Source organism: Balaenoptera physalus, assembly GCF_965194825.1.
Source record: "Balaenoptera physalus genome assembly, chromosome: 10".
Lineage (NCBI taxonomy): Eukaryota > Metazoa > Chordata > Mammalia > Artiodactyla > Balaenopteridae > Balaenoptera > Balaenoptera physalus.
The window spans coordinates 84,416,044-84,425,731 of NC_138889.1; the positions used below are offsets into that span (position 1 = coordinate 84,416,044).

Sequence of the window (9,688 nt, forward strand, 5' to 3'; positions counted from 1 at the left end):
AGTTGACATACAAGGTGAAAACCATTTGCCATCCCTAGATTAGATAATCTTCAAAATTCCTTCAACCTGGAGTATTCTATAAATTTGTGATTTGTGTAACTCAAATGACATAATTGAATGTAAAATTAAATTTCTTTAGTTTCTTGAAAAACAATTGACTTATTCATGAGCAGCACATCAAAATTTTATTAAAGATTTAATGGTAAATCAAAATACATTTGCTTAACAACTATTATTGATAGAAATTTTAGTCAATATCTTTCATCTTTGCCCAATTAGATTGTCACCTGTTTAATAGTTTTTTGTTGTTTTTTCATTTAATTCTCAGAAAGAGGAAGGAAAAATTCTATCCAATTCAGTATTCAGGTTTATTTGACAGATAGTCCTCCAAAAGATTGTAAACATAGTGAAACTCCGTTTAGTACCTTCAATTAATGTTGAATAATATATAGATTCTACAATATAAATAGAAAAAATTATTTGCTTTTTGGAATGTTGATAAATCGATGTATAATGCAGCAATCAAATATTACATATGAACAGCCAGCTGTTATACCTCCAACATGCTATGTCTGATTGGATTCTATTGAATTCACTACTGAACATCAGGTATTCTTTCTAACTGAGAAGAAGCTGAAAGTATAAGAATTCAATCTCTTTCTTTCTATAACTGTCCAAATATCTTAAAATTCATCTGAACTAGGCTTCTATAAGATTCTTTAAGTGCTTCACCCTACACCAATATTTATCTTTCCTAAACTGCCGTAGTATACTAAATACAATAAAATGCAAAAAAGTTATCCCTTATTTTTTAAAAGTTCAGCTTATCTACATAAAGCCCTCATGATGTGAATAGTAGTATATTGTCCATTTATTGTTTTTTTTTCTTTTTCCACCACAATTAAATTATACTATTCTTCTGGGGAGAAATGTCTTTTATATTATTCAAAATAACTATCACCAAACTTAGCACATAAAAATATATTAAAAATGGTCATATAAAATTTAACAAGTAAGAATGAGTATTTCCTTTTTAATTTCCTCTTACTGTAAATAGTTCTTATAGAGACTTTTACATTAATTTTGGTGGAATGGATTATTTATGAAACAACAGAAAAAAGGAAACATAAAAATACTTCATGTAATATAGATCAAATAATGGTTTCACAGATCGATACTCATTTAAATTTTATACTTTCAACAGAAATTTGTTATTATCAATGAGGAAAAAAGTATTCAAGTCACAAAAATATTCTAGGAATGAGATTCTGATAAAGGAAATTTATTCAAGTAAAAATTATAGGGGCTTCCCTGGTGGCTCAGTGGTTAAGAATCCTCCTGCCAATGCAGGGGACATGGGTTCGAGCCCTGGTCCGGGAAGATCCCACATGCTGTGGAGCAACTAAGTTTGTGCACCACAACTACTGGTCCTGTGCTCTAGAGCCCATGAGCCACAACTATTGAAGCCTGCACACCTAGAGCCCGTGCTCCGCAACAAGAGGAGCCACCGCTATGAGAAGCCAGCTCACCGCAACTAGAGAAAGCCTGTGCACAGCAACGAAGACCCAACACAGCCAAAAATAAATAAATTTTAAAAAAAAAGAATGAAAAAAAATTTAGTAAAAGTCATTTGATTTTTAAAAGATAATTCTGTTAGGGAAATATCAGAAACATACACATCAGTTTTCTCCTTGAAGAATTTTAGTTAATAGAGTTCTTGAAGACTTTTGGAGTCCCCATTGCAGACATGGATATTACTTCCTCAAGAATTATAGATGCAGGTTTAGAGTGTGTTTAATTAGTCTAGCAGACTATCTGGAACTTTTTGTTTCTTAACAGTTCACTGTTTATTTGTTATAAAAATATCCATTGTTAACTCATATAGAAGTAGAAACACTGTTAATGTAAATAGCTCAATTGAAAAATAATTAATCAAATAAACAAATGAAATGAAGCCACATGTTTGAATCTCATCTTCATAACTAACTGTATGTATGATTTAGAGGAGTTGAATTTAAACATAAAGTGGTGTTTGGAATATTTATATACCAGTTATGATGAGGTAACTAATATTGGGCTTCCATATTTCCTAAGAATAGCTATCAAAGCTGGGTAAGAAAAAAAAAAGCATCTGTTTGAACAGATAGCAGCTAAGGGTTAATGAACCAAGATATCAGAGATAATCAGAGATCATGGAAACACGTAGATGAACTATGTATTTATGCCTAAATTTTCTTCTCAGGGAATTTGTTGATTTTAATGGTGAGTAGTGAGTGATCTACTTGATGAATCTGGATATAAAAATTTCACTGAACAAGTGAAACTAAAATTTGAGGTGGTGATCACAGAGAAAAGAACCAGAAAAAAAAATAAGCCATGAATTCTGCATGTGATTTCCTCTTGAGGCATTTGTTGGTTCCTAGGTTGAACATCTGGAGGCCAAAATGCTGAAAACATAAAATGCAAAAGGTTACTGAATGGCTAAAATGTAAGTAAATATTTCAGCAGTTCTAATGTGCTAGAGACACAAAAATTGGAGTCGAGAGCCCACTGAGAAAGAGAGGTACTGGTAAGTACTAAAGACTTTTTAGTTATGAACCCAGAAAAGGGTAAGCTTAAGACTAATGGTAAATTGGAAATAGACTAGTCAAGGTGATGCCACCCAGAGTTGATATACTGCCAGAAGAAAAGCAGTCTATTACATCACCCAGACTCTCTACAGTTTTTCATGTCAATTTCTAAAATTCAGTAAAAAGTTGACAGGAATAATAGAAAATAGATCCAAATGACCAAGACCAAACAAAGAAGGACTATACAGAAAGACCTATAGGGTATCAAAATACCGGAGTTATCATCTAAGGACTTTAAAAGAACTATGATTAATATGTTTAATAAAATAGATAAGGAATTTCATCAAAAAAGTTTAATATATTAAAAAAGAATTTAGAAATAATGGAACTGAAAAATAGAATAACTAAAATTAAGAATTCAATAGACTCAGCAAATTAGCTAGTGTAGAACAGATGATTAGTGAACTGGAAGCTATGTTAATAAAAATAATTCAGCTGGAAAGATGTGGAGGGAAAAAGAACATAAAATTAGAGGGGGAAAAATAGTAAGAATCATATAGGACCCAGTGAAAAGCTTTAACATAAATGTAAAAAGGGAATAATAGAAAGTAAGTGGGTCAGTAACAGTATTCAAAAAGATAATGAGAAAGAAATTTTTCAAACTACTTAGATACCAATCCAGAGATTCAAGGAGCTTTGATAACCCTAAGCAGAGTAAATACAAAGATTAACACTTAGTAACATCATAGTTAAACTAGTAAAAAAAAATTTTAAGAAGCAGTCAGAGATAAAAGATACATTATGTTTAAGCAATAAGACTCAGGAGTTTTATAGTTCTTAGCATATGTCTTTCACCTCCTTGGTCAGGTTTATTCCCAAGTATTTTTTTTCTTTTTGATGCAATTTTAAAAGGGATATTTTTTTTTTAACTTCCTCTTTCTGTTATTTCATTGTTGGTTTAAGAAATGTAACAGATTTCTGTATGTTAATCTTGTACCCTGCTACCTTGCTGAATTTGTTTATCAGTTCTAATAGTTTTTCTGTGGAGTCCTTTAGGATTTTCTATATATAATATCCTGTCATCTGCATATAATGACAATTTTACCTCTTCCTTTCCAATTTGGATACCTTTCACTTCTTTTCTTCTCTGATTGCTATGGCTAGGATTTCTTATACTGTGTTGAAGAGAAGTGGTGAGAGTGGGCATCCTTGTCTTGTTCCAGATTTGGCGGGAAGGCTTTCAGTTTTTCACCGTTGAGTATTACATTGGCTGTGTGCTTCGAAAGAATGTGTATTCTGGGGTTTTTTGTTTGTTTGTTTGTTTTGGATGTAGTGTCCTGAAAATATCAATTAAATAATTTAGGCACTATATACGTGTGTGTGTATATATATGTATGTGTATATGTGTGTGTGTGTGTGTGTGTGTGTGTGTGTGTGTATATTTAAATTGAATTTAGCAATGTGGCTAGATCCAAGGTTAATATATGTTTTATATTTCTATTTCTACCAATAAACATTATAGATACCTAGGAATAGATCTAAAGTAAGATGACCAAGATCTCTATAGACATTGCCACTTGGAGGCAAGATTTCACCATTTTGGTTTCCAGTGTCAGTCAGGCATTACGTGTGGTCTGTCTTCTGCTCTTGCCCCATGATGGATGTCAGGAGACATAATCTCCCTTTGTGGTCATTTCCAAAGTCAATTCTCTGGAGAAGGTAGCAACTGTGAGCCATTAACAGCCAGTACTCACAGCCCTCAGTTGCTAGTGTCTGGGTGTACTGGCATAGTAAATGGGATCTAGGAGGCATATGAATATGGTCCTCCACATCTGAGTTTCTGCTAGTTGTCTCCTGCTATGGGCTAAATGTTTGTGCCCCTCAAATATTCATATGCTAAAAAACCTAATGCCCAAGGTGATGGTATTAGGAAGGGGGGCCTTTGGGAGATGACTAGGTTGTGTGAGTGGAGACCCTGTGAGTGGGATTAGTGCCTTTATAAAATAGGTCCCACAGAGGTAACTTGTCCCTTGAGCTATGTGAGGCTACATTAAGAAGTCTGTGATCCAGAAGAGGGCACTCACCCAGCTATTCTGGCACCCTGATCTTGGACTTGCAGGCTCCAGAACTGTGAGAAATGAATTTCTGTTGTTTCTAAACTATCCAACCTGTGGTATTTTGTTATAGCAGCCTGAATGGACTAAGACATTTCTCCACCAAAAAAGAAGGCTAATATTCCTCTGAAAATAATTTGTTATATATCAGTCAGTAGTTTTAGAAGATAACATGAAATCCTCTTTAATAAACAAGAAAACATGACTTTTAAAAAGGAAGATGAGAGTTACTATTGGGTGAAAGGTAGAGAAAACACTATGAGATCCCAAACTAAAAATTATTGAAAATGTAATACCAAAATTTTAAAATTACTATAATAATACAAGAATGAAAAATTGAGAATTAAGAAAGCTGGAATAAATATCTATATAGCCCTTTTAGTTTAAGATGGCATCTCACTAACACTAACTACTCTACCAAATTGTTTTTTTTTTTTTTTTAAACATCTTTATTGGAGTATAATTGCTTTACAATGGTGTGTTAGTTTCTGCTCTATAACAAAGTGAATCAGGTATTCATATACATATATCCCCATATCTCCTCCCTCTTGCATCTGCTTCCCACCCTCCCTATCCCACCCCTCTAGGTGGTCACAAAGCACTGAGCTGATCTCCTTGTGCTATGCAGCTGCTTCCCACTAGCTATCTATTTTACATTTACCAAATTGATTTTTAGCTAAACTGATTAAAAACTAAAAACTAAAAATTGATTTTTAAGCTAAGATATACAACCATGAAAACAGAATCAAAGAAAAATTTTTGCTAATTATGGATTTGAAAATATGAAATGAAAATCACCACCAGTGATTGAAGCTGAAAAACAGTTTTGTCCCAAAGGGAAATAAAATTTGGGGAAAGAGATGAGAAGACATCCTTTTCTCTGTTTCAGAGATCAGGATCTTTACTAAGAAGAAGAATAGTTGCGCTTCTTCTATTCCACTAATCTGGTAATATATTCCTGCATTTAGGCATTCTGTTTCTTGTAATAAAGAAATATATTAATGGGTGGATGCTTTTCTGGAATTTGAAATCAGACTAGTAATATTTTGTGAACAGAAAAGTCATGGGAGTGGTACTCTCTTAAACATCTCAATTTGTATTCAGGCTTTTTGGCAAGAGGAAACTATTAGTTTAAATTACTGAGGAATAAATTTTAATTTTCTTAATTCCACTTAGAGCTAGCAGATAATCCCTTGTCTCAATTCTGTAGCCACATTAGAAAAATTATTGCTAGATACACAGATTTTGGCTAGAGGCTGTGTACATCTGTGGTCCTCTAGCTTAAGTCCTGAGAGGAAACTCTGCTACTTGTAACCAGGAAACAGGGATAGAAACCAAGATAAATGCCTGTTTATGGCAAAATGATAGGAAGGACTGGATATCTTTTCATTCAAGGATGTGTAAACAGAAATACAAAACCAAAGGCATGTCCATGAAAGAACTCTGTACTCAAGTCATAGACAAAAAGAGCAGAGTACTCAAGAAACAGAAGGACATACTTTATTAAAAATGTAATTGTAAAAGTAAGAAACAAATTTAGGGAAAATATTTGCTTTGACTTGGTAATATAATTCAAAGAATTCAGGGCTTCATAAAATTAAAACTGATGAAACAAAAGATCAAGACCAAAAAGTCTTGTTGAGAGGAGAGTAGAAATGAAAAGGCAGCTATTTTAGCCATGGGATAATTGAAAGAAACTTAAGTATTCATGAACATACAAAAAATACACAATATAAAAAGCATTAAAAACAGTAAATTTCAAAATGAATTTTAGAGAAAACAGATCTGATCATTTGTAAGATAACTTTCCAGTAACTCTTAGAATACTGTACAAAAATAAAGAATAACACAACTGGGGAAAATGGGGAGAAAGCATGATCAGTATGAAAGACACAAAAGAAAACACATATTGTTTGTGGGAGTGTTGAATAATAGACTCATCTATAGTTACTGGTAGTATAAGTCAGTGTGTTCATTTATCCAACAAATATTTAGCACCTACAGTGTACAAGGGACTACTATAGTTGAATCAAATGCATCAGTGAACAAAAGAGTTAAAGATTCCCTACCAATATAGAGCTTCTAGAGCGAGGAGACAAGACAATTCAAAATAACACAATAAATAGTTAAATTATATAGTCAGCACTTTGAAGGTGGAAATTGAAGAAGAAATAAGGTGTTAAGGATATACTTCATTGAGGAGGTGAAATTTGAGGAAAAAATTGCTGGAAATATGTTAGATTCCAAAAAGGTTACAGAGAGAAGAGTAACCGACATGGAGGATCTATCTAAAACAAAGGCTCTGAGAGGTTAAAACATGCTTGTTGTAGAAAGAGCAGCCAGGAATCCATGTGTGCTTGCAGTGGAATAATTGAGAAGGAAGGAAGTGAAAGGGAGGGCAGAGCTTTAATAGTTGGCCAGATATGTAGACCTTGTAAGGATTTTTGGCTTTTACTTTGATTGAAATGGAGAGCCACTAGAGTTCTGAACAACATTTCTAGAGAGAATTTTAATAAGATGAAATACGAGATTTAAAAACATTCACATCCATTGCCTTAGTAATTAAATTTCATAGATTTTGTCCTGAAGATATAAGCAGATATGCAACAGTGATTTACGTCCAAGAATACCATAACTTCAGTGAATATATTATAACAAACAGTTGGAAACAACTTACTGTTCCAATAGTAGGATAATGATTAAATAAAGTGTGAATACTCTGCAGGGTTTACAAAACATGCTTTTTTGTAAAAGATTTAATGATATGAAGAATGCTTATGGAATAAAAGATGGTAAAAATGGAGGCAAACCTGTGTAAATAGGCACTTTTGTTAATAAAGTTTCAATATAAGTATGTGAATTAATACATGAAGACAACCAGAGGAAAATACTAGCATGGTAGGAGGGTATGTCTCTGCATGCTGCTATTATGGAATTTAAAAAATTCTTTCTTAGACATATTTACCAATTTATTTATTTATTTGTAAATTAGCATGCATATTTGAAAGCAATAATAAACTGTTCTTCAAAGTAAGAAATTGACTGTGAAGCAAATTACTTTTTAAAGAATGTGTTTGAGAGGTCAAACATGAAATAGACTATTTTAATGATGATGATAGCAGACAAAGTTCTTAGTATGATCTAGGCACTGTCCAAAATGCTTGCCTTACTTAAGGCAATCAGCTTTCTAATCTACTTATTCAAATTAACTTTATGAAATATAAGGAGCTATAGGAATGCATTTCATTTCATCTGCTGGATCAAAAGATGCCAAATACACAAGACGTCTTGACAGCATTCTAATGGCCAAAATTTTCATCTTCTGCATGGTATTTTAGTCTGTAAGTCTCTCTGATTATAAACAAAATGAAACAAAAACACTCTTACTTATTGCTGAGCATATTCATGTTTCAGAAGTTGTATGAAACATTCACACACATTATAACTTTTTTTTTTTTTAAATGTGTCTTTTTTTTTAAATTTATTTATTTATTTTTATTTTTGACTGTGTTGGGTCTTCGTTTCTGTGCGAGGGCTTTCTCTAGTCGTGGCAAGCGGGGGCCACTCTTCATCGCGGTGCGCGGGCCTTTCACTGTCGTGGCCTCTCTTGTTGCGGGGCACAGGCTCCAGACACGCAGGCTCAGCAGTTGTAGCTCACGGGCTTAGTTGCTCCGCGGCATGTGGGATCTTCCCAGACCAGGGCTCGAACCCGTGTCCCCTGCATTGGCAGGCAGACTCTCAACCACTGCGCCACCAGGGAAGCCCATAACTTTTAATCTTTGTAATAGCTATGTAAAGTAGGCATTATTTATAATTTGCAGCTTATAAAACTGAGTCTTTGGGTGGCTGTACTGCCCGAAACATCTTACCTAGCAAATGCCAGAAGCAGGACACAACCCAAGGTATATCCAACACTCAATCTCATTTTCTTAGCCACTACTGTGAACTCTTAGGGGTACAATTTTAACCCTTACAGTGCTAGAATTTCATTAGCATGCTGAATCATTTGTTCAGTGCATTTATCTATTTCATTACATTCTCATTTAGAAAATTTTAATGACCACATTATACACTTAGAATTATAGAATGCTAGAATCCAAAGAGACTTTGGATACCTTGTCTAACCTTATAACTCAATACCAAAATCCCATTTTAATGTGCATTTGCTATGTCAGGCATTACCCTTGCTCTGAGTTATAATAGCTTTGGGTCTCTTGTTGGCAATATCCTGACTCTGCTTCCTACTCAAAAAGAACTGTTCCCACAACATTTTCAAACATCATTCTGTAGTTTCAAAAGCATCCTTCTACGTTTTGGCAAATTTAATGTGAGCTTAGGCTCAGATATGTTTGCTTTTAGAACAAGTAGCAATATCCTTAGTAGCAGATTTAGTTTAGTAATCGAGTACAATGTGTTCATTCATGTGATGAGATATTCAACATCTGGACACACACACACACACGCACACATGCACGCACACTTTCTCTTACTCATTCACTTAGTAGCAAGTATTTATTGAGCACCTATCATGTTCCAGGCAATGTTGTAAATGCTAATGATACAGAAGTGAACAAAATGAATAACACTCCTCACCTTCAGACTTCAGGGAGATTACATACCAGAAGTAGTCAAGGGAATTTTTAGAATGGAAAAGATGAAGTTTGTACAAGTGCTAGTAAGGCTAGAGCCAAAGTAAATGTTTGAAACTACTAATTTAACTTCATTAATTTAAGTGACGCATTTTATTGCAGGGCTGGCTGAAGCCTGGGAAATATGTATTATATTATTTTGTAAAATTTTGGACTTGAAAAGAACAGTAAACCTGACCTATACTCAACCTCCCTGCTCATGTATAGGATTCCTTTCTTTAACTTCCTCTAATTGATCTGGGTTTTGACTACTAGAGCAAATAAAATAAGAACAAGAAAATATGACATAAGAAAGGAATTTTAATCACTAAAGTGCTCTTGCCATTCATAAAAAGTTAAATGTTAAATATCTTGT

At 33.7% G+C, this 9,688-nt stretch overlaps 1 protein-coding gene across 3 annotated transcripts in view; it reads left to right on the forward strand.

Annotated features, from left to right (window-relative positions):
• Nucleotides 1–9,688, forward strand: part of LOC309667784 (uncharacterized protein) — a 518,308-nt gene that overhangs the window by 238,164 nt on the left and 270,456 nt on the right. The window lies entirely within an intron of this gene.